The sequence below is a fragment of the Bos grunniens genome, chromosome 19, assembly GCF_055505025.1.
Source record: "Bos grunniens cultivar Pamir isolate PY7600 chromosome 19, Bosgru_T2T1.0, whole genome shotgun sequence".
In the NCBI taxonomy this organism is placed as follows: Eukaryota; Metazoa; Chordata; class Mammalia; order Artiodactyla; family Bovidae; genus Bos; species Bos grunniens.
Genome location: NC_141183.1, coordinates 58,159,786 through 58,183,438, shown reverse-complemented (window position 1 = coordinate 58,183,438; position 23,653 = coordinate 58,159,786). Strand labels below are relative to the sequence as shown.

General features: G+C 41.7%; 1 long non-coding RNA gene across 4 annotated transcripts; it reads right to left on the bottom strand.

Annotated features, from left to right (window-relative positions):
* Positions 1-16,169: 16,169 nt before the first annotated feature.
* On the bottom strand, positions 16,170-23,280 carry LOC147352789 (uncharacterized). Of its 4 annotated transcripts, XR_015148387.1 has the most exons (4): positions 22,818-23,280; positions 20,580-20,736; positions 18,718-18,866; positions 16,170-16,894 (listed from the first exon to the last, which is right to left on the bottom strand). It is a non-coding gene; the product is annotated as an uncharacterized LOC147352789 (long non-coding RNA). The 4 variants fall into 4 exon arrangements; XR_015148385.1 differs by lacking the exon at positions 20,580-20,736 and having other exon boundaries at positions 22,818-23,279; XR_015148386.1 differs by lacking the exon at positions 20,580-20,736 and having other exon boundaries at positions 18,665-18,838; positions 22,818-23,279.
* Positions 23,281-23,653: the final 373 nt, after the last annotated feature.

Genomic DNA, 23,653 nt, shown 5'->3' with positions numbered 1-23,653 from the left:
GAATCTAATTTTTTTAAAGTGATACAAATGAACTTATTTACAAAACAGAAACAGACTTACAGATAATGAAAACAAAATTGTAGTTCAGTTCAGTCGCTCAGTCGTGTCTGACTCCCTGTGACGCCATGGACAGCAGCACACCAGGCTTCCCTGTCCATCACCAGCTCCCACAGCTTACTCAAATTCATGTCCATTGAGTCAATAATGCCAAACAACCAGATCATCCTCTCATCACCTTCTCCTCCTGCCTTAATCTTTCCCAGCGTCAGGGACTTTTCAAATGAGTCATTTCTTTGCATCAGATGGCCAAAGTATTGGAGTTTCAGCTTCAGCATTAGTCCTTCCAATGAATATTCAGGACTGATTTTCTTTAGGATGAACTGGTTGGATCTCCTTGCAGTCCAGGGGACTCTCAAGAGTCTTCTCCAACACCACAGTTCAAAACCATCAATTCTTCGGTGCTCAGCTTTCTTTATAGTCCAACTCTCACATCCATACATGACTACTGGAAAAACCATAGCTTTGACTAGACAGACCTTTGTTGGCAAAGTAAGGTGTCTGCTTCTTAATATGCTATCTGGGTTGGTCATAACTTTTCTTCCAAGGAGCATGCGTCTTTTAGTTTCATTGTTACAGTCAACATCTGCAGTGATTTTGGAGACAAAAAATAAATAAAGTCTGACACTGTTTCCACTGTTTCCCCATCTATTTGCCATGAAGTGATGCCATGATCATAGTTTTTTAAATGCTGAATTTTAAGCCAACTTTTTCACTCTCCTCTTTCACTTTCATCAAGAGGCTCTTTAGTTCTTCTTCATTTTCTGCCATAAGAGTGGTGTCATCAGCATATCTGAGGTTATTGATATTTCTCCTGGCAGTCTTGATTCTGGCTCATGCTTCATGAAGTCCAGATATTCTCATAATGTACTCTGCATATAAGTTAAATAAGCGGGGTGACAATATACAGCCTTGACTTTTTCCTTTCCTGATTTGGAACTAGTCTATTGTTCCATGTCCAGTTCTAACTGTAGTTTCTTGACCTGCATACAGATTTCTCAGGAGGCCGGTCAGATGGTCAGGTGTTCCCATTCTTTATTTTTTTTTTTTAATTTTATTTTATTTTTAAACTTTACAATATTGTATTAGTTTTGCCAAATATCGAAATGAATCCACCACAGGTATACCCGCGTTCCCCATCCTGAACCCTGCTCCCTCCTCCCTCCCCTACCTTCCCTCTGGGTCGTCCCAGTGCACCAGCCCCAAGCATCCAGTACCGTGCATCGAACCTGGACTGGCGACTAGTTTCATACATGATATTATACATGTTTCAATGCTATTCTCCCAAATCTCCCCACCCTCTCCCTCTCCCACAGAGTCCATAAGACTGATCTATACATCGGTGTCTCTTTTGCTGTCTCGTACACAGGGTTATTGTTACCATCTTTCTAAATGCCATATATATGTGTTAGTATACTGTATTGGTGTTTTTCTTTCTGGCTTACTTCACTCTGTATAATAGGTTCCAGTTTCATCCATCTCTTTAGAACTGATCCAAATGTATTCTTTTTAATGGCTGAGTAATACTCCATTGTGTATATGTACGATAGCTTTCTTATCCATTCATCTACTGAGGGACATCTAGGTTGCTTCCATGTCCTGGCTATTATAAACAGTGCTGCAATGAACATTGGGGTACACGTGTCTCTTTCCCTTCTGGTTTCCTCAGTGTGTATGCCCAGCAGTGGGATTGCTGGATCATAAGGCAGTTCTATTTCCAGTTTTTTAAGGAATCTCCACACTGTTCTCCATAGTGGCTGTACTAGTCTGCATTCCCACCAACAGTGTAAGAGAGTTCCCTTTTCTCCACAACCTCTCCAGCACTTATTGCTTGTAAACTTTTGGATCGCAGCCATTCTGACTGGCGTGAAATGGTATCTCATAGTGGTTTTGATTTGCATTTCTCTGATAATGAGTGATGTTGAGCATCTTTTCATGTGTTTGTTAGCCATCTGTATGTCTTCTTTGGAGAAATGTCTATTTAGTTCTTTGGCCCATTTTTTGATTGGGTCATTTATTTTTCTGGAGTTGAGCTGTAGGAGTTGCCTGTATATTTTTGAGATTAGTTGTGTGTCAGTTGCTTCATTTGCTATTATTTTCTCCCATTCTGAAGGCTGCCTTTTCACCTTGCTAATAGTTTCCTTTGTTGTGCAGAGGCTTTTGAGTTTAATTAGGTCCCATTTGTTTATTTTTGCTTTTATTTCCAATATTCTGGGAGGTGGGTCATAAAGGATCCTGTTGTGATGTATGTCAGAGAGTGTTTTGCCTATGTTCTCCTCTAGGAGTTTTATACTTTCTGGTCTTACATTTAGATCTTTAATCTATTTTGAGTTTATTTTTGTGTGTGGTGTTAGAAAGTGTTCTAGTTTCATTCTTTTACAAGTGGTTGACCAGTTTTCCCAGCACCACTTGTTAAAGAGATTGTCTTTAATCCATTGTATATTCTTGCCTCCTTTGTCAAAGATAAGGTGTCCATTTGTGCGTAGATTTATCTCTGGGCTTTCTATTTTGTTCCATTGATCAATATTTCTGTCTTTGTGCCAGTACCATACTGTCTTGATAATTGTGGCTTTGTAATAGAGTCTGAAGTCAGGTAGGTTGATTCCTCCAGTTCCATTCTTCTTTCTCAAGATAGCTTTGGCTATTCGAGGTTTTTTGTATTTCCACACAAATTGTGAAATTATTTGTTCTAGCTCTGTGAAGAATACCGTTGGTAGCTTGATAGGGATTGCATTGAATCTATAAATTGCTTTGGGTAGTATACTCATTTTCACTATATTGATTCTTCCAATCCATAAACATGGTATATTTCTCCATCTATTAGTGTCCTCTTTGATTTCTTTCACCAGTGTTTTATAGTTTTCTATATATAGGTCTTTAGTTTCTTTAGGTAATATATTCCTAAGTATTTTATTCTTTCCGTTGCAATGGTGAATGGAATTGTTTCCTTAATTTCTCTTTCTGTTTTCTCATTATTAGTGTATAGGAATGCAAGGGATTTCTGTGTGTTGATTTTATATCCTGCAACTTTACTATAATCATTGATTAGTTCTAGTAATTTTCTGGTGGAGTCTTTAGGGTTTTCTATGTAGAGGATCATGTCATCTGCAAACAGTGAGAATTTTACTTCTTCTTTTCCCATTTGGATTCCTTTTATTTCTTTTTCTGCTCTGATTGCTGTGGCCAAAACTTCCAAAACTATGTTGAATAGGAATGGTGAAAGTGGGCACCCTTGTCTTGTTCCTGAATTTAGAGGAAATGCTTTCAATTTTTCACCATTGAGGATAATGTTTGCTGTGGGTTTGTCATGTATAGCTTTTATTATGTTGAGGTATGTTCCTTCTATTCCTGCTTTCTGGAGAGTTCTTATCATAAATGGATGTTGAATTTTGTCAAAGGCTTTCTCTGCATCTATTGAGATAATCATATGGTTTTTGTTTTTCAATTTGTTAATGTGGTGTATTACATTGATTGATTTGCAGATATTGAAGAATGCTTGCATCCCTGGGATAAAGCCCACTTGGTCATGGTGTATGATCTTTTTAATGTGTTGTTGGATTCTGATTGCTAGAATTTTGTTAAGGATTTTTGCATCTATGTTCATCAGTGATATTGGCCTGTAGTTTTCTCTTTTTGTGGGATCTTTGTCAGGTTTTGGTATTAGGGTGATGGTGGCCTCATAGAATGAGTTTGGAAGTTTACCTTCCTCTGCAATTTTCTGGAAGAGTTTGAGCAGGATAGGTGTTAGCTCTTCTCTAAATTTTTGGTAGAATTCAGCTGTGAAGTCGTCTGGACCTGGGCTTTTGTTTGCTGGAAGATTTTTGATTACAGTTTCAATTTCCGTGCTTGTGATGGGTCTGTTAAGATTTTCTATTTCTTCCTGTTCCAGTTTTGGAAAGCTGTACTTGTCTAAGAATTTGTCCATTTCTTCCACGTTGTCCATTTTATTGGCATATAATTGTTGATAGTAGTCTTTATGATCCTTTGTATTTCTGTGTTGTCTGTTGTGATCTCTCCATTTTCATTTCTAATTTTATTGATTTGATTTTTCTCCCTTTGTTTCTTGATGAGTCTGGCTAGTGGTTTGTCAATTTTATTTATCCTTTCAAAGAATCAGCTTTTGGCTTTGTTGATTTTTGCTATGGTCTCTTTTGTTTCTTTTGCATTTATTTCTGCCCTAATTTTTAAGATTTCTTTCCTTCTACCAACCCTGGGGTTCTTCATTTCTTCCTTTTCTAGTTGCTTTAGGTGTAGGGTTAGGTTATTTATTTGACTTTTTTCTTGTTTCTTGAGGTATGCCTGTATTGCTATGAACTTTCCCCTTAGGACTGCTTTTAAAGTGTCCCACAGGTTTTGAGTTGTTGTGTTTTCATTTTCATTAGTTTCTATGCAAATTTTGACTTCTTTTTTGATTTCTTCTGTGATTTGTTGGTTATATGGCAGCGTGTTGTTCAGCCTCCATATGTTGGAATTTTTAATAGTTTTTCTCCTGTAGTTGAGATCTAATCTTACTGCATTGTGGTCAGAAAAGATGCTTGGAATGATTTCTATTTTTTTGAATTTACCAAGGCTAGATTTATGGCCCAGGATGTGATCTATCCTGGAGAAGGTTCCATGTGCGCTTGAGAAAAAGGTGAAATTCATTGTTTTGGGATGAAATGTCCTATAGATATCAATTAGGTCTAACTGGTCTATTGTATCGTTTAACGTTTGTGTTTCCTTGTTAATTTTCTGTTTAGTTGATCTATCCATAGGTGTGAGTGGGGTATTAAAGTCTCCCACTATTATTGTGTTATTGTTAATTTCTCCTTTCATACTTGTTAGCATTTGTCTTACATATTGCGGCGCTCCCGTGTTGGGTGCATATATATTTATAATTGTTATATCTTCTTCTTGGATTGATCCTTTGATCATTAGGTAGTGACCATCTTTGTCTCTTTTCACAGCCTTTGTTTTAAAGTCTATTTTATCTGATATGAGTATTGCTACTCCTGCTTTCTTTTGGTCCCTACTTGCATGGAAAATCTTTTTCCAGCCCTTCACTTTCAGTCTGTATGTGTCCCCTGTTTTGAGGTGGGTCTCTTGTAGACAACATATGTAGGAGTCTTGTTTTTGTATCCATTCAGCCAGTCTTTGTCTTTTGGTTGGGGCAGTCGACCCATTTACGTTTAAGGTAATTACTGATAAGTATGATCCCGTTGCCATTTACTTTATTGTTTTGGGTTCGAGTTTATACACTGTTTTTGTGTTTCCTGTCTAGAGAATATCCTTTAGTATTTGTTGGAGAGCTGGTTTGGTGGTGCTGAATTCTCTCAGCTTTTGCTTGTCTGAGAAGCTTTTAATTTCTCCTTCATATTTGAATGAGATCCTTGCTGGGTACAATAATTTGGGCTGTAGGTTATTTTCTTTCATTGCTTTAAGTATGTCTTGCCATTCCCTCCTGGCTTGAAGAGTTTCTATTGAAAGATCAGCTGTTATCCTAATGGGAATTCCCTTGTGTGTTATTTGTTGTTTTTCCCTTGCTGCTTTTAATATTTGTTCTTTGTGTTTGATCTTTGTTAATTTGATTAATATGTGTCTTGGGGTGTTTCTCCTTGGGTTTATCCTGTTTGGGACTCTCTGGGTTTCTTGGACTTGGGTGATGATTTCCTTCCCCATTTTAGGGAAGTTTTCAACTATTATCTCCTCAAGTATTTTCTCATGGTCTTTCTTTTTGTCTTCTTCTTCAGGGACCCCTGTGATTCGAATGTTGTAGCGTTTAATATTGTCCTGGAGGTCTCTGAGATTGTCCTCATTTCTTTTAATTCGTTTTTCTTTTATCCTCTCTGATTCATTTATTTCTACCATTCTATCTTCTAATTCACTAATCCTATCTTCTGCCTCTGTTATTCTACTATTTGTTGCCTCCAGAGTGTTTTTAATTTCATTTATTGCATTATTCATTGTATATTGACTCTCTTTTATTTCTTCTAGGTTCTTGTTAAACCTTTCTTGCATCTTCTCAATCTTTGTCTCCAAGCTATTTACCTGTGATTCCATTTTGATTTCAAGGTTTTGGATCAATTTCACTATCATTATTCGGAATTCTTTATCAGGTAGATTCCCTATCTCTTCCTCTTTTGTTTGGTTTGGTGGGCTTTTATCCTGTTCCTTTGTCTGCTGGGTATTCCTCTGTCTCTTCATCTTGTTTAAATTGCTGAGTTTGGGGTGTCCTTTCTGTATTCTGGCAGTTTGTGGAGTTCTCTTTATTGTGGCGTTTCCTCACTCTGTGTGGGTTTGTACAGGTGCCTTGTTAAGGTTTCTTGGTTAGGGAAGCTTGTGTCGGTGTTCTGGTGGGTGGAGCTGTATTTCTTCTCTCTCCTTTCGAAGACTTGGGTTGCTTTTCTGGGTGCCTGATGTCCTCTGCCGGCTTTCAGAAGTTGTTTTGTGGAATTTACTCGGCGTTTAAATGTTCTTTTGATGAATTTTTGGGGGAGAAAGTGTTCTCCCCGTCCTACTCCTCTGCCATCTTAGCTCCTCCCCCCCCAGGTGTTCCCATTCTTCAAGAATTTTCAAGGCTTTGGCATAGTCAATAAAGCAGAAGTAAATGTTTTTCTGGAACTCTCTTGCCTTTTTGATAATCCAACAGATTTTGGCAATTTGATCTCTAGTTACTCTGTCTTTTCTAAATCCAGCGTGAACATCTGTAAGTTCACGGTTCACATATTGTTGAAGCCTGGCTTGAAGGACTTTGAGCATTATTTTTGCTAGCATGTGAGATGAGTGCAGTTTTGCAGTAGTTTGAACATTCTTTGGCATTGCCTTTGTTTGGGATTGGAACAAATACTGACCTTTTCCAGTCCTGTGGCCACTGCTGAGTTTTCCAAATTTGCTGGCATATTGAATACAGCACTTCCACAGCATCATCTTTTAGGATTTGAAATAGCTTATCTGGAATTCCATCACCTCCACTAGCTTTGTTCGCAGTGATGCTTACTAAAGCCCACTTGACTTCGCACTCTAGGGTGTCTGGCTGTAGGTGAGTGATCACACCATCATGGTTATGTGGGTCGTGAAGACCTTTTTTGTATAGTTCTGTATATTCTTGCTACCTCTTCTTAATATCTTCTGCTTCTGTTAGGTCCATACCATTTCTGTTCTTTATTGTGCCTATCTGCATGAAAAGTTCCCTTGGTATCTCTGATTTTCTTGAAGAGATCTCCAGTCTTTCCCATTCTACTGTTTTCTCTATTTCTTTGCATTAATCACCGAGGAAGGCTTTCTTATCTCTCCTCGATATTCTTTGAACTCTGCATTCAGATGGGTATATCTTTCCTTTTCTCCTCTGCCTTTCACTTCTCTTCTTTTCTCAGATATTTGTAAGACTTCTTCAGACAAACATTTTGCCTTTTTGCATTCCTTTTCCATGGGGATGGTCTTGATCCCTGCCTCCTGTGCAATGTCATGAACCTCCATTCATAGTTCTTCAGGCACTCTGTCTATCAGATCTAATCCCTTGAATCTATTTCTCACTTCTACTGTATAATCATAAGAGATTTGATTTAGGTCATGCCTGAATGGTCTAGTCGTTTTCCCTACTTTCTTCAATTTACATCTGAATTTGGCAATAAGGAGTTCATGATCTGAGCCACAGTCAGCTCCTGGTCTTGTTTTTGCTGACTGTATATAGTTACCAAAGGAGAAATGTTGTCAGGGGAAGGGTTAAATAAGGAGCTTGGAATTAACAAACACACACTACTGTATATAAAATAGATAACCAACCAGTAGCTACAGTATAGAACAGAACACTCTACTCAATATTCTGTGATAACCCATATGAAAAAAGAATTTGATAAAGATTGAATATATGTATGTGTATAACATGTGATCCTAAAGGAAATCAGCCCTGAATATTCATTGGAAGGACTGATGTTGAAGCTGAAACTCCAATACTTTGGCCACCTGATGCGAAGAGCTGACTCACTGAAAAAGACCCTGATGCTGGGAAAGATTGAGAGTAGGAGGAGAAGGGGAAGACAGAGGATGAGATGATTGGATGGCATCAATGACTCAATGGACGTGGGTTTGGGTGAACTCTGGGAGTTGGTGATGGACTGGGAGGCCTGGCATGCTGTGGTTCATGGGGTTGCAAAGAGTCGGACGCAACTGAGTAACTGAACTTAACTGATGTGTATAACTGAATCAATTCGTTGTACATCTGAAATGTACAGTATTGTAAATCAACTATAATCAAATAAAATTTTTTAAGTAAATAAATAATAAAAAGAATTGAGAATAAATCATTCTATCAATAAATAATATGATGATTTTAACTCTAAAAGCCATACATACAATCATCTCAATACATTCAGAAAAACTTTTAACAAAATTCAACATCCATTTATGATAAGAACTCTCAGCAAAGTGGATATAGATGGAATGTACCTAAACATAATAATGACAAGCCCACAGGTAACATCAGACTCAATGGTGAAAAGCTGAAAGCATTTCCTCTATGATTAGAAACAAGACTAGGAGGCCCACTCTCTCCACTTTTATTTAACATAGTATTGGAAGTTCTCGGAGAAGGCGATGGCAACCCACTCCAGTACTTTTGCCTGGAATATCCCATGGACGGAGGAGTCTGATAGGCTGCAGTCCATGGAGTCCTGAAGAGTCAGACACGACTGAGCGACTTCACTTCACTTTCACTTTCACTGGAAGTTCTAGCCACAGCAGTCAGACAAGAAAAAGAAATAACAGGAATATAAGTTGGAAAGGAGAAAGTAAAATAGTCACTCTTTGCAGATGACAAGATACTTTAGAAAATCATAAAGACACCACTAAAAAAACTACTAGAACTCATCAATTAATTTGGTAAAGTTGCAGGTGCAAAATTAATATATAGAAATATGTTACATCTTTTGTTGTTGTTGTTATTGCTGTTCAGTCACTAAATCATTTTGAACTCTTTGCAACTCCATGGACTGCAGCACACCAGGCTTCCCTGTCCTTCACTATCTCCCTGAGTGTGCTCGAACTCATGTCCATTGACTCAATGATGCCATACAATCATCCAATTCTCTGGCACACCCTTCTACTTTTGCCTTCAATCTTTCTCAGCATTAAGGTATTTTCCAATGAGTGGACTCCTCACATCAGGTGGCCAAAGTATTGGAGCTTCAGCATCAGTCCTTCAGTGAGTATTCAGGGTTGATTCCCTAATAGCTCAGTTGATGAGGAATCTGCCTGCATTGCAGGAGACCCCGGTTTGATTCCTGGATTGGGTAGATCCACTGGAAAAAGGATAGGCTACCCACTCTGGTATTCTTGGGCTTTCCTTGTGGCCCAGCTGGTAAAGAATCTGCCTGCAATGTGGGAGACCTGGGTTCAATCCCTGGGTTGGGAAGATCCCCTGGAGAAAGGAAAGGCTACCCACTCCAGTATTCTGCCTGGAGAATTCCATGGACTTGTATAGCCCATGGGGTCACAAAGAGTCAGACATGACTGAGCGAGTTTCACTTTTGCTTATGCTTTAGGATTGACTGGTTTGATCTCCGTGTAGTCCAAAGGACGCTTAAGAGTCTTCTCCAGCACCACAGTTCCACGGCATCAGTTCTTCCACACTCAACCTTCTTTATGGTGCAATTCTCACATCTATACACAACTACTGGTAAAAATCATAGCCTTGACTTACAGACCTTTGTCAGCAAAGTGATGTCTCTGCTTTTTAATTTGCTGTCTAGGTTTGCCATAGCTTTTCTTCCAAAGAACAAGTCTCTTTTTTTAATATACATTTATTTATTTTAATTGGAGGCTAATTCATGCATCAACATGAATCCTTATTGCCAAATTCAGACTTAAATTGAAGAAAGTAAGGAAAACCACTAGACCATTCAGGTATGATCTAAATCAAATCCCTTATGATTATACAGTGGAAGTGAGAAATAGATTTAAGGGCCTAGATCTGATAGAATGCCTGATGAAAATGGAATGAGGCTCGTGACACTGTACAGGAGACAGGAATCAAGACCATCTCCATGGAAAAGAAATGCAAAAAAGAAAAATGGCTGTCTGGGGAGGCCTTACAAATAGCTGTGAAAAGAAGTGAAGTGAAAAGCAAAGGAGAAAAGGGAAGATATAAACATCTGAATGCAGAGTACCAAAGAATAGCAAGAAGAGATAAGAAAGCCTTCCTCAGTGATCAATGCAAAGAAATAGAGGAAAACAACAGAATGGGAAAGACTAGAGATCTCTTCAAGAAAATCAGAGATACCAAAGGAATATTTCATGCAAAGATGGGCTCGATAAAGGACAAAAATGGTATGCACCTAACAGAAGCAAGATATTAAGAAGAGATGGCAAGAATACACAGAAGAACTGTACAAAAAAGATCTTCACAATCCAGGTAATCACGATGGTGTGATCACTGACCTAGAGCCAGGCATCCTGGAATGTGAAGTCAAGTGGGTCTTAGAAAGCATCACTACGAACAAAGCTAGTGGAGGTGATAGAATTCCAGTTGAGCTATTCCAAATCCTGAAAGATGATGCTGTGAAAGTGCTGCACTCAATATGCCAGCAAATTTGGAAAACTCAGCAGTGGCCACAGGACTGGAAAAGGTCAGTTTTCATTCCAATCCCAAAGAAAGGCAATGCCAAAGAATGCTTAAACTACTGCACAGTTGCACTCATCTCACACGCTAGTAAAGTAATGCTCAAAATTCTCCAAGCCAGGCTTCAGCAATATGTGAACCATGAACTTCCTGATATTCAAGCTGGTTTTAGAAAAGGCAGAGGAACCAGAGATCAGATTGCCAACATCCACTGGATCATGGGAAAAGCAAGAGAGTTCCAGAAAAAAAATCTATTTCTGCTTTATTGACTATGCCAAAGCCTTTGACGGTGTGGATCACAATGAACTGTGGAAAATTCTGAAAGAGATGGGAATACCAGACCACCTGATTTGCCTCTTGAGAAATCCGTATACAGGTCAGGAAGCAACAGTTAGAACTGGACATGGAACAACAGACTGGTTCCAAATAGGAAAAGGAGTACGTCAAGGCTGTATATTGTCACCCTGTTTATTTAATTTATATGCTGAGTACATGATGAGAAACACTGGACTGGAAGAAACACAAGCTGGAATCAAGATTGCCGGGAGAAATATCAATAACCTCAGATATGCAGATGACACCACCCTTATGGCAGAAAGTGAAGAGGAACTCAAAAGCCTCTTGATGAAAGTGAAAGTGGAGAGTGAAAAACTTGGCTTAAAGCTCAACATTCAGAAAATGAAGATCATGGCATCCGGTCCCATCACTTCATGGAAAATGGATGGGGAAACAGTGGAAACAGTGTCAGACTTTATTTTTGTGGGCTCCAAAATCACTGCAGATGGTGACTGCAGCCATGAAATTAAAAGACGCTTACTCCTTGGAAGGAAAGTTATGACCAACCTAGATAGCATATTCAAAATCAGAGACATTACTTTGCCAACAAAGGTTCATCTAGTCAAGGCTATGGTTTTTCCTGTGGTCATGTATGGATGTGAGAGTTGGACTGTGAAGAAGGCTGAGCGCCAAAGAATTGATGCTTTTGGACTGTGGTGTTGGAGAAGACTCTTGAGAGTCCCTTGGACTGCAAGGAGATCCAACCAGTCCATTCTGAAGGAGATCAGCCCTGGGATTTCTTTGGAAGGAATGATGCTAAAGCTGAAACTCCAGTACTTTGGCCACCTCATGCAAAGAGTTGACTCATTGGAAAAGACTCTGATGCTTGGAGGGATTAGGGGCAGGAGGAGAAGGGGCCGACAGAGGATGAGATGGTTGGATGGCATCACTGACACGATGGACGTGAGTCTGGGTGAACTCCGGGAGTTGGTGATGGACAGGGAGGCCTGGCGTTCTGCGATTCATGGGGTCGCAAAGAGTCGGACACGACTGAGCGACTGATTTGATCTGATCTGACCTGAACAGGAATCCACCACGGGTGTACATGTGTTCCCTATCCTGAACCCACCTCCCACCTCCCTCCCCATCCCATCCCTCTGGGTCATCCCAGTGCACCAGTCCCGAGTACCCTGTCTCATGCATCAAACCTGGACTGGTGATCCGTTTCACATATGATAACATGTTTCAATGCCATTCTCCCAAATCATCCCACCCTCACCCTCTCCCACAGAGTCCAAAAAGACTGTTCTGTACATCTGTGTCTCTTTTGCTGTCTCATATACAGGGTTATCATTACCATCTTTCTAAATGCCATATATATGCATTAGTATACTGTATTGGTGTTTTTCTTTCTGGCTTACTTCACTCGGTATAGTAGGCTCCAATTTCATCCACCTCACTAGAACTGATTCAAATGTATTCTTTTTCATGGCTGAGTAATACTCCATTGTGTATAGGTACCACAGCTTTCTTATCCATTCATCTGCTGATGGGCATCTAGGTTGCTTCCATGTCATGGCTGTTGTAAACATTGCTGCAATGAACATTGGGGTACACATGTCTCTCAATTCTGGTTTCCTTGATGTGTATGCCCAGCAGTGGGATTGCTGGGTCGTATGGCAGTTCTATTTCCAGTTTTTTAAGAAATCTCCACACTGTTCTCCATAGTGGCTGTACTAGTTTGCATTCCCACCAACAGTGTAAGAGGGTTCCCTTTTCTCCACACCCTCTCCAGCATTTATTGCTTGAAGACTTTTGGAGAGCAGCCATTCTGACTGGCATGAAATGGTACCTCATTGTGGTTTTGATTTGCATTTCTCTGATCATGAGTGGTGTTGAGCATCTTTTCATGTATTTGTTAGCCATCTCTGTGTCTTGTTTGGAGAAATGTCTGTTTAGGTCTTTGGCCCGTTTTTTGATTGGGTCATTTATTTTTCTGGAATTGAGCTTCGGGGGTTGCTTGTATATTTTTGAAATTATTTGTCAGTTGCTTCATTTGCTTTTATTTTCTCCCATTCTGAAGACTGTCTTTTCACCTTGCTTATAGTTTCCTTTATTGTGCAGAAGCTTTTAATTTTACTTAGGTCCCATTTGTTTATTTTTGCTTTTATTTCCAATATTCTGGGAGGTGGGTCATAGAGGATCCTGCTGTGGTTTATGTCAGAGAGTGTTTTGCCTATGTTCTCCTCAAGGAGTTTTATCATTTCTGGTCTTATGTTTAGATCTATAATCCATTTTGAGTTTATTTTTGTGTATGGTGTTAGAAAGTGCTCTAGTTTCATTCTTTTACAAGTGGCTGACCAGTTTTCCCAGCACCACTTGTTAAAGAGATTGTCTTTTCTCCATTGTATATTCTTGCCTCCTTTGTCAAAGATAAGGTGTACATACGTGTGTGGATTAATCTCTGGGCTTTCTATTTTGTTCCATTGATCTATATTTCTGTCTTTGTATCAGTACCTTACTGTCTTGATGACTGTGGCTTTGTGGTAGAGCCTGAAGTCAGGCAGATTGATTCCTCCAGTTCCATTCTTCTTTCTCAAGATTGCTTTGACTATTCGAGGTTTTTTGTATTTCCATACAAATTGTGAAATTATTTGTTCTAGATCTGTGAAAAATACTATTGGTAGCTTGATAGAAATTGCATTGAATCTATAGATTGCTTTGGGTAGTATACTCATTTTCACTATATTGATTCTTCCGATCCATGAACACGGTATATTTCTCCATCTATTAGTGTCCTCTTTGATTTCTTTCACCAGTGTTTTATAGTTTTCTATATATAGGTCTTTAGTTTCTTTAGGTAGATATATTCCTAAGTATTTTATTCTTTTCATTGCAATGGTGAATAGAATTGTTTCCTTAATTTCTCTGTTTTCTCATTATTAGTGTATGGAATGCAAGGGATTTCTGTGTGTTGATTTTATATCCTGCAACTTTACTGTATTCATTGATTAGCTCTAGTAATTTTCTGGTGGAGTCTTTAGGGTTTTCTATGTAGAGGATCATGTCATCTGCAAACAGTGAGAGTTTTACTTTTTTCTAATCTGGATTCCTTTTATTTCTTTTTCTGCTCTGATTGCTGTGGCCAAAACTTCCAAAACTATGTTGAATAGTAGTGGTGAGAGTGGGCACCCTTGTCTTGTTCCTGACTTTATGGGAAATGCTTTCAATTTTTCACCATTGAGGATAATGTTTGCTGTGGGTTTGTCATATATAGCTTTTATTATGTTGAGGTATGTTCTTTCTATTCCTGCTTTCAGAAGAGTTTTTAATCATAAATGGATGTTGAATTCTGTCAAAGGCTTTCTCTGCATCTACTGAGATAATCATATGGCTTTTATTTTTCAATTTGTTAATGTGGTGTATTACATTGATTGATTTGCAGATATTGAAGAATCCTTGCACCCCTGGGATAAAGCCCACTTGGTCATGGTGTATGATCTTTTTAATGTGTTGTTGGATTCTGATTGCTAGAATTTTGTTAAGGATTTTTGCATCTATGTTCATCAGTGATATTGGCCTGTAGTTTTCTTTTTTGTGTGGCATCTTTGTCAGGTTTTGGTATTAGGGTGATGGTGGCCTCATAGAATGAGTCTGGAAGTTTATCTTCCTCTGCAATTTTCTGGAAGAGTTTGAGTAGGATAGGTGTTAGCTCTTCTCTAAATTTTTGGTAGAATTCAGCTGTGAAGCCGTCTGGACCTGGGCTTTTGTCTGCTGGAACATTTCTGATTACAGTTTCAATTTCCATGATGGGTCTGTTAAGATTTTCTATTTCTTCCTGGTTCAGTTTTGGAAAGTTGTACTTTTCTAAGAATTTGTCCATTTCTTCCAAGTTGTCCATTTTATTTGCATATAATTGCCGACAGTAGTGTCTTATGAGCCTTTGTATTTCTGTGTTGTCTGTTGTGATCTCTCCATTTTCATTTCTAATTTTATTGATTTTATTTTTCTCCCTTTGTTTCTTGATGAGTCTGGCTAATGGTTTGTCAATTTTATTTATCTTCTCAAAGAACCAGCTTTTGGCTTTGTTGATTTTTGCTATGGTCTCTTTTGTTTCTTTTGCATTTATTTCTGCCCTAATTTTTAAGATTTCTTTCCTTCTACTAACCCTGAGGTTCTTCATTTCTTCCTTTTCTAGTTGCTTTAGGTGTAGAGTTAGGTTATTTATTTGACTTTTTTCTTGTTTCTTGAGGTGTGCCTGTATTGCTATGAACCTTCCCCTTAGCACTGCTTTTACAGTGTCCCACAGGTTTTGGGTTGTTGTGTTTTCATTTTCATTCATCTCTATGCATATTTTGACTTCTTTTTTGATTTCTTCTGTGATTTGTTGGTTATATGGCAGCGTGTTGTTCAGCCTCCATATGTTGGAATTTTTAATAGTTTTTCTCCTGTAGTTGAGATCTAATCTTACTGCATTGTGGTCAGAAAAGATGCTTGGAATGATTTCAAGTTTTTTGAGTTTACCAAGGCTAGATTTATGGCCCACGATGTGATCTATCCTGGAGAAGGTTCCATGTGCACTTGAGAAAAAGGTGAAATTCATTGTTTTGGGATGAAATGTCCTATAGATATCAATTAGGTCTAACTGGTCTATTGTATCATTTTAAGTTTGTGTTTCCTTGTTAATTTTCTGTTTAGTTGATCTATCCATAGGTGTGAGTAGGGTATTCAAGTCTTCCACTATTACTGTGTTATTGTTAATTTCTCCTTTCATACTTGTTAGCATTTGTCTTACATATTGCGGTGCTCCTGTGTTGGGTGCATATATATTTATAATTGTTATATCTTCTTCTTGGATTGATCCTTTGATCATTATGTAGTGACCTTCTTTGTCTCTTTTCACAGCCTTTGTTTTAAAGTCTATTTTATCTGATATGAGTATTGCTACTCCTGCTTTCTTTTGGTCCCTATTTGCATGGAAAATCTTTTTCCAGCCCTTCACTTTCAGTCTGTATGTGTCCCTTGTTTTGAGGTGGGTCTCTTGTAGACAGCATATATAGGGGTCTTGTTTTTTTATCCATTCAGCCAGTCTTTTTTGGTTGGGATATTCAACCCATTTACGTTTAAGGTAATTATTGATAAGTATGATCCCTTTGCCATTTACTTTATTGTTTTGGGTTCGAGTTTATACACCCTTTTTGTGTTTCCTGTCTAGAGAAGAGCCTTTAGCATTTGTTGGAGAGCTGGTTTGGTGGTGCTGAATTCTCTCAGCTTTTGCTTATCTGTAAAGCTTTTGACTTCTCCTTCATATTTGAATGAGATCTGTCATGCGAGTGTATGTTCCTCGGTTCTTTGTCTCGTCACAACAAAGATTTGGAGTGATGGACATTAAAGCCCTCGGCACATCACAGCTCTTGGGTCTTGGATAAACCGTGCTACAGCTGTTAGGCAAATCAGTGTTACAGCTCTATTTTATTTAGAAGATAGCAGGAGGAGAGAAAGAGAGAGAGAGAAAAGAGCGCACGCACGCGGGAGAGAGTCTGAGAGAAAGCGCTTTGGCTCCTCCCTTTATATGTTTTTTGCCTCCACCTGGGCCTGCCCTATGCAAATTGGGCTTAGCCAGGAATGCTGTTTGTTCTGTTTGTTCTGCCTGAAGTCTTCACTCTGGTCCTTGGACCTTCCTTGTCTTTTAGCCACCACCATTTTGGACTCCTTTTCCCTGTTCTACCTACCTAACATTCCCCCCTCAAGAGATGGGAGGCCCAATTCTTTGGGAATAGGGGCGTCGAGGTCTTTCTGGCTACTTCCTGCTGAACTGGGGTGGCGAGGGGTATTGGGCCTCCCCCTCTTGCTAGTCTCAAGCCTCAGAGTCCTTATAGTGGTGTCCAAGTGTGTGTGATATTTTCTGTGGTCAGCTGTAGTTTTATATCTTTGTTGAACTGGCACTGCATGTTGTAGCTGGTTGACCTGGGCAGAGACAAAACAAGTTAGACAATTGACAGTACATAGAATAATCATAAGCATCATCAATATAGCATAACAAGGACTAGTAGGGACATTCGTCAATTTTAAATTCACATTGCCAGGATAGCTCAAGTCCCTCCTTATTCAGGAATCAGAAGATCAATCTCCTGTCTGTCTTGGAGTACAGTCTCTGTCAAGCTGTGTTGGCTCCTTAGAGTTATCCTGAGAAATCTTATCCCCAGAAACCAGGTTTTGGGGGTGTTCATTAGAATGACATTCATTGGTAGTTCTGAATAGGTATCTGAGATCTCCCAGGGGCTCACAGGTGTATTGAGTGTCCTCTTCTGTTTTTTTCCATGGCTTGACTCATGAGTAGTGAATCCAGGAGTCATGTCCTGGTACCTTGACTGCAGTAGGTGTAGAAAGTATTACAGGGTAGGGGCCCTTCCATGTGGGCTGGAGTTGAGCCTTTGGGGCCCCATCTTTCCAGACTTTAATTAGGACTTGAGTTCCTGGAGCATATAGTGGTGACTCTTTAGAATCTTTTGGGTCCTGGTTCATACCCCACAAGCGTATATCCTGTTGGAATTGCCCAATGGCCATGGTATAAGACTGGAGGGTCTGAATCTCTGGATCTAGGAAGAGGCCATTGACATAAACAAAAGGTCTCCCATATAGCATCTCATAAGGACTAAGACCAATCTGTTCCTTAGGGGCAATGCGGGTGCAGAAGAGAGCTATTGGTAAAGCCTCCTTCCATCCCAGGGAGGTCTCCTGGGTTATCTTTTTTATTGCTGATTTTAAGAATTGATTGGCTTTATACTTTTCCTGAAGATTGAGGCCTCCATGCACAATGGAGATAATAAGTAATGCCCAATGCTTTCGAGACTCCTCGGGTGACCTTAGAAGTAAATGATGTCCCATTGTCATTTTGTAATGACCTGGGCAGCCTTAGCCTTCTCGGTCCGGGTGGGAAAGCCTTCAATCCATCCTGTGAATGTATCTATCATAACTAATAGGTATTTATACCCTTGAGAAACTGGTATCTGGGTGAAGTTCATCTGCAAGTCCTCTCCTGGGTAGGCCCCACGTCGTTGGACGGGCTGGGCCAGCTGGGGTCTTCGAGCTCCTTGGGGGTTGTTTAATTGGCAAGTGCGACAAGAGGAGACAACCTGTCTTATAGTTGTTTGGAGGCCTGTTCCTCTGAAGGACCTTTCTAGTAATCTTTGGAGGGCCTTTTCCCCTAAATGAGTGGTGGCATGTAAGGAGTTAACCAACTTCCATTGGAGGTTTTCAGGCAGAAAAAGGAGTCCCTCCTTTTGGAACCACCCCATATGATCTTCTTGAAAGCCCTCGCTGTTAGCTTTAAGAGTCTCACCTTCAGTATATGAAGGAGTTTCTGGCAAATTAGTCTGTGGAACTAAGGTGGCGATCCCTATTAGGTCATGGTTCTGTAATGCTGCTCTCCTAGCTGCCTGATCAGCTGCTTGGTTCCCTCGTGCCACTTCCATGTTCCCTTTTTGGTGTCCTTTACAGTGGGAGACTGAAACCTCAGTGGCAGATGGGCTGCCTCCAAGAGTCGAAGAATCTGATCAACATATTTGATTGGGGACCCTCGGGTGGTCAAGTGACCCCTTTCTTTCCAAACAGCCGCATGTGCATGTAGCACCAGAAAGGCATACTTGGAGTCAGTGTAAATGGCTATTCTTTTTCCTTTTCCCAGCTCTAAAGCTCGAGTCAGGGCTATGAGCTCAGCTAATTGGGCTGAAGTACCTGGTGGCAGAGGCTTAGCCTCTATGGTCTCAAAATTGGAGATTACTGCATACCCAGCTCTTCTTTTTCCATCCAAGACAAAGCTGCTTCCATCAGTGTACCAGATTTCCTCAGGATTGGTCAGAGGATCTTCTGACAATCCCTCTCGGGGTTTTGTCCAGTGGTCCAAGGTTTCTAGACAAGAGTGAAATGGAAGAGAGCCCTCGGGGGTAGGGAGGAGGGTGGCTGGGTTAAGAACCTCACAAGGGGATATAGTGAGGCCTGGATTTTCCATCAGCATTACATGATATCTGAGGGTTCTTTGATCAGACATCCATAAATGGCCTCTCCCATTTAGGAGTTGTTTTACTTGGTGGCTAGTAAAAATAGTTTGCCCCCAAAAGAGAGTTTTAAAGCATCTTCTATCATGATTGCAATAGCTGCAAGATTTCTAAGGCAGGGGGGCCAACCTTGGGAAGTTGGATCGAGCCTCTTGGATAAGTAAGCTACAGGCTGGGGCTCAGATCCCACTCCCAAGGTTATTCCCTCTCTTTCATGGACATAAAGTTGGAATGCTTTTTCTGGGTCTGGCAACCTCAAGGAAGGTGCCTGAGTTAAGGCCTGTTTTAGTGTAGCTTCTGCCTCCTTTTGAGGATTTCCCCACATCAGTGGGATTGAATCATCTTGTCCCTTTAAGCTTTCATATAAGGGCTGGGCAATTAGACCATAGTTGGGTATCCAGATTCTACAATAACCAGTTAGCCCCAGGAAAGCTCGCAATTGTTTTCGAGTTGTGGGGGAGGGCAACTGGAGAATTCCTTGTACCCCATCAGAGGACAGCCTCCTGGACCCATGTGTAATCTGAATTCCCAGGTAAGTGACCTTTGTCTCGACCATCTGTGCCTTAGTACGGGAGACTTTATATCCCCTTTCTGCCAAGAAGTTTAGAACCTGAATTACATGTTGTTGGGCGCTTTTCTCATCTGGAGAGCAGATTAGTAGGTCATCTACGTATTGTAATATTTTCCCATTAGGTCCCAGGTCCAGATCTAGGAAATCCCAGCTAAGGGCCTGTCCGAACAGGTGGGGGCTATCTCTGAACCCCTGAGGTAATACTGTCCAAGTCATCTGTTGGTGTTTTTCTCCTGGGGCCTCCCATTCAAAGGCAAAAAGTTATTGGGATTCTTTAGCCAGTGGTATGCAAAAAATGCATCTTTGAGATCCAAGACAGTAAACCATTTGGCACTGGGTGGGATTTCTCCCAAGATTACATAGGGATTGGGTACTGTGGGATGGAGGGAGACTACAGCTTCATTTATAATCCGGAGATCTTGAACCATTCGCCAGGTTCCGTCTTTTTTCTTTACTGAGAGGATTGGGGTGTTACATGGCGAACTGGTAGGGACCAATAGCCCACAAGTAAGGAATTTATTTATTAAAGGTTGTAGTCCCTCCCGAGCCTCTCTTTTGAGAGGATATTGTTTCTGGTTAGGAAACCGAGTGGGATCTCGGAGGACAGTGATGACCGGTTCAGCTTGGTGGGCTCGTCCAGGAATCCCCTGGTCCCACACCTGGGGGTTAATTTTGTCTTCCCATAGTTTTTGGTCCCTCTCTATTGAAGGTGTAATGGGTTCTTCAGTAGTAACCAGGAGCTGTAGAGCTCTAGGGGCTGAAAAACTTCCCATCACAAGGGTGGTACCCAGTTTAGTGAGTATATCTCTTCCCAATAAGGGGATAGGACACTCAGGGACCACCAGAAACTGGTGGGAAAATATTTGTCCATCCCAGCAACAAAGAAGTGCTTGGGTGAATCTTTTAGTAGTTGCTTTTCCTGTAGCACCCAAAATGGTACAGGTTTGGGAGGAGAAGGCTCCGGAGTAGGAGATCAAGACAGAGTAGGTAGCCCCTGTGTCAGCCAAGAAATTCTCGGACCTACCTGCCACATCCAGTTGCACCCTTGGCTCCAGCCCCGTGATGGTCATCTGTGACAGGCGGGCTGGCTGGAGTAGGCCGCTTCAGTCCTCTTGAACCATAGTGAGGGAAGGCTTGGCACTTGACCTTGAGGCTCTTGGGTCCCGAGGGCAGAGTGCCACCTAATGTCCCAGTTGATGGCATTTGTGGCAAACTGTTCTAGGAGACTTGTCACGGTTTGGACACTCTTTGGCCCAATGCCCCACCTGTCTACAGATCAGGCATCTATCTCGTGCCTTGTCTCTCAAGGACTCAGGGTTTGCCATAGGGCTTCTCTGGAGGGCGGCCAGCATCTGGGCATGCCTTGTCTCTTTCTTTCTCTCCTTCTCCTGGGCCTTGGCCTCCTTCTCCTGTTCCCTGTTATAAAAGGTATTGGTGGCTGTCTGGACCATCTCATCTAAAGAGGCAGCAGGGTCCTGCTGTTGTAGTTGCTGTAACTTAATTCTGATATTTGATGCACACTGGGACAGGAATTTGTCCTTTAAAATCACCCGTCCCTCTTAAGAGTCTAAGTCCAGGTTGGTAAACTTTTGGATGGCCTCTTTTAGCCTCTCCAGAAAGGCAATGGGGTTCTCACTGGGCTCCTGAGTTATTGCTGAGACTGGGCACAGTCCCACAAGTAGTAGGCTTTTTTTATGTTTCCATGGGTGGACTTCCTTAGGGAAGTCTTTCTAAAGCTTATCCTACCCAGAACGGTTGCAACCTGAGAGCCAGGCATCCCTGGGTCAGGGTGCAGATCCCCAGGCAGGCTGAGGCATGACAGTCTCCTAGAGATCCAATCCCCAGGCAGGTCGAGGCGTGACGGCCTCCTGAGAATTGGGTCCCTGGGCAGGTTGAGGCGTGACAACCTCCTGGGACCCCTGGGACTAGAGGATCCCCGAGCAGGTTGAGGCGTGACAACCTCTCAAAGACCGATCCCTAGGCAGGTCAAGGCGTGATGACCTCCTGGGACCCCCCCAGACTGGAGTTTGAGCGTCCCCAAGATCTCCAGTGTTACCAATGCTGGGTAGAATTAAGAGGTTTGTTTTGCCCACTGTGGACGGGAATAGATATGATGTAAGTTCATCCTACCCAGAACTGTTGCAACCTGAGAGCCAGGCATCCCCGGGTCAGGGTGCAGATCCCCAGGCAGACTGAGGCGTGACAGCCTCCTAGATATCAAATCCCTGGGCAGGTCGAGGCGTGATGGCCTCCCAAGGATTGGGTCCCTGGGCAGGTTGAGGCGTGACGACCTCCTGGGACCCCTGGGACTAGAGGATCCCCGAACAGGTTGAGGCGTGACAACCTTTCGAAGACCGATCCCTAGGCAGGTCAAGGCGTGATGACCTCCTGGGATCCCCCGGACTGGAGTTTGGGCGTCCCCAAGATCTCCAGTGTGACCAATATTGGGTAGAATTAGGGGTTGGATATTATAGAGTATTTCCCTCCCAAGGCATGAAACAGGAGGGAAGGGGGCAGAGCACAAACTTTGAAAGAATGACATAAACCAATTAAAATCAATTGAGTCCAAGATGACAAGTCAACTTCAAGTAAACCTTAATCCCCAATCTATAAGCCAACAGACACACCCAGAGGTGGCAGGACAGCTCCAAGGCACAAGATCAGAAGAGGGAGAAGTGGGTGGTTCCCCAATGGCTGGGATGATCCTCTCACTCATTAGCATATGAATTCCATCCCCTCACAAAACCTAGCCAGGCCTAATACCATGGCCGCAGCCCTTGCCCTCAGCAATGGTTCACACCCTGAAGAGTGGCTTCTCTCTGGATCCTAACAAATCTACCTCTTATCACTTTGTCTCTCAATGAATTTTTGCAATGAGACACCAGAGCCTGAATTTCACTAGTTTTGGCCGGGCTTGAGTCCCGGGAGAGAGCTGAAGGACAGGAGGAAAAAGCAGTGGGAAAAACATGCCAAGGAATCCCCTTCATAGCCCGCCGGAAAATTTGCTGAATATCTGACCGGTGCTCACAGTTTCATTGGTCTAATCTTTGGCACAGAGAAGAGAAAGCACAGAAGAACCCCACCGGCTTGTGTAACAGCTACTGAGGCTCAGCAGATAGCGCCTTTGGGACATGCTGAGGAGCAGCCTCTCCAGAGTCCCTCAATTGTGCCCCTGCCGCCTGCCTGTTCACAGGAGGTTCGAGGAAACAAGAAACGAGAGATTGTAAAGGTCCCTCCAGCCATAGGAGCGAGGACCTCTTACCTTAACCGGAGGTCTTCTGGAATCTGAGACTGGGCCACGTGAGCCTTCTGCTGAGTTCGTTTTTCACTGTCCCGGTTTCCAGCATGATGGGCCTTCCCCTGCGCTGGGTTTCTTCATCTTCTGCTTCTAGGCGGGAGCTTCGCTGAGTTGGGCTCCTGCTATGCTTGGCCTCTTCCGCGAGGAGGTTGTTTCAGCCAGGTTAAATCCGAGTCACGGCACCATAGATGTCACGCAAGTCTATGTTCCTCGGTTCTTTGTCTCGTCACAACAAAGATTTGACATTAAAGCCCTCGGCGCATCACAGCTCTTGGGTCTTGGACAAACCGTGCTACAGCTGTTAGGCAAATCAGTGTTACAGCTCTATTTTATTTAGAAGATAGCAGGAGAGAGGGAGAGAGAGAGAGAAAGAAAAGAGTGCACGCACGCGGGAGAGAGAGTCAAGAGAAAGCGCTTTGGCTCCTCCTTTTATATGTTTTTTGCCTCCACCTGGGCCTGCCCTATGCAAATTGGGCTCAGCCAGGAGTGCTGTTTGTTCTGTTTGTTCTGCCTGAAGTCCTCACTCTGGTCCTTGGACCTTCCTTGTCTTTTAGCCACCACCATTTTGGACTCCTTTCCCCTATTCTACCTACCTAACAGATCCTTGCTGGGTACAGTAGTCGGGGCTGTAGGTTATTTTCTTTCATCACTTCAAGTATGTCCTGCCATTCCCTCCTGGCCTGAAGAGTTTCTATTGAAAGATCAGCTGTTATCCTTATGGGAATCCCCTTGTGTGTTATTTGTTGTTTTTCGCTTGCTGCTTTTAATATTTGTTCTTTGTGTTTGATCTTTGTTAATTT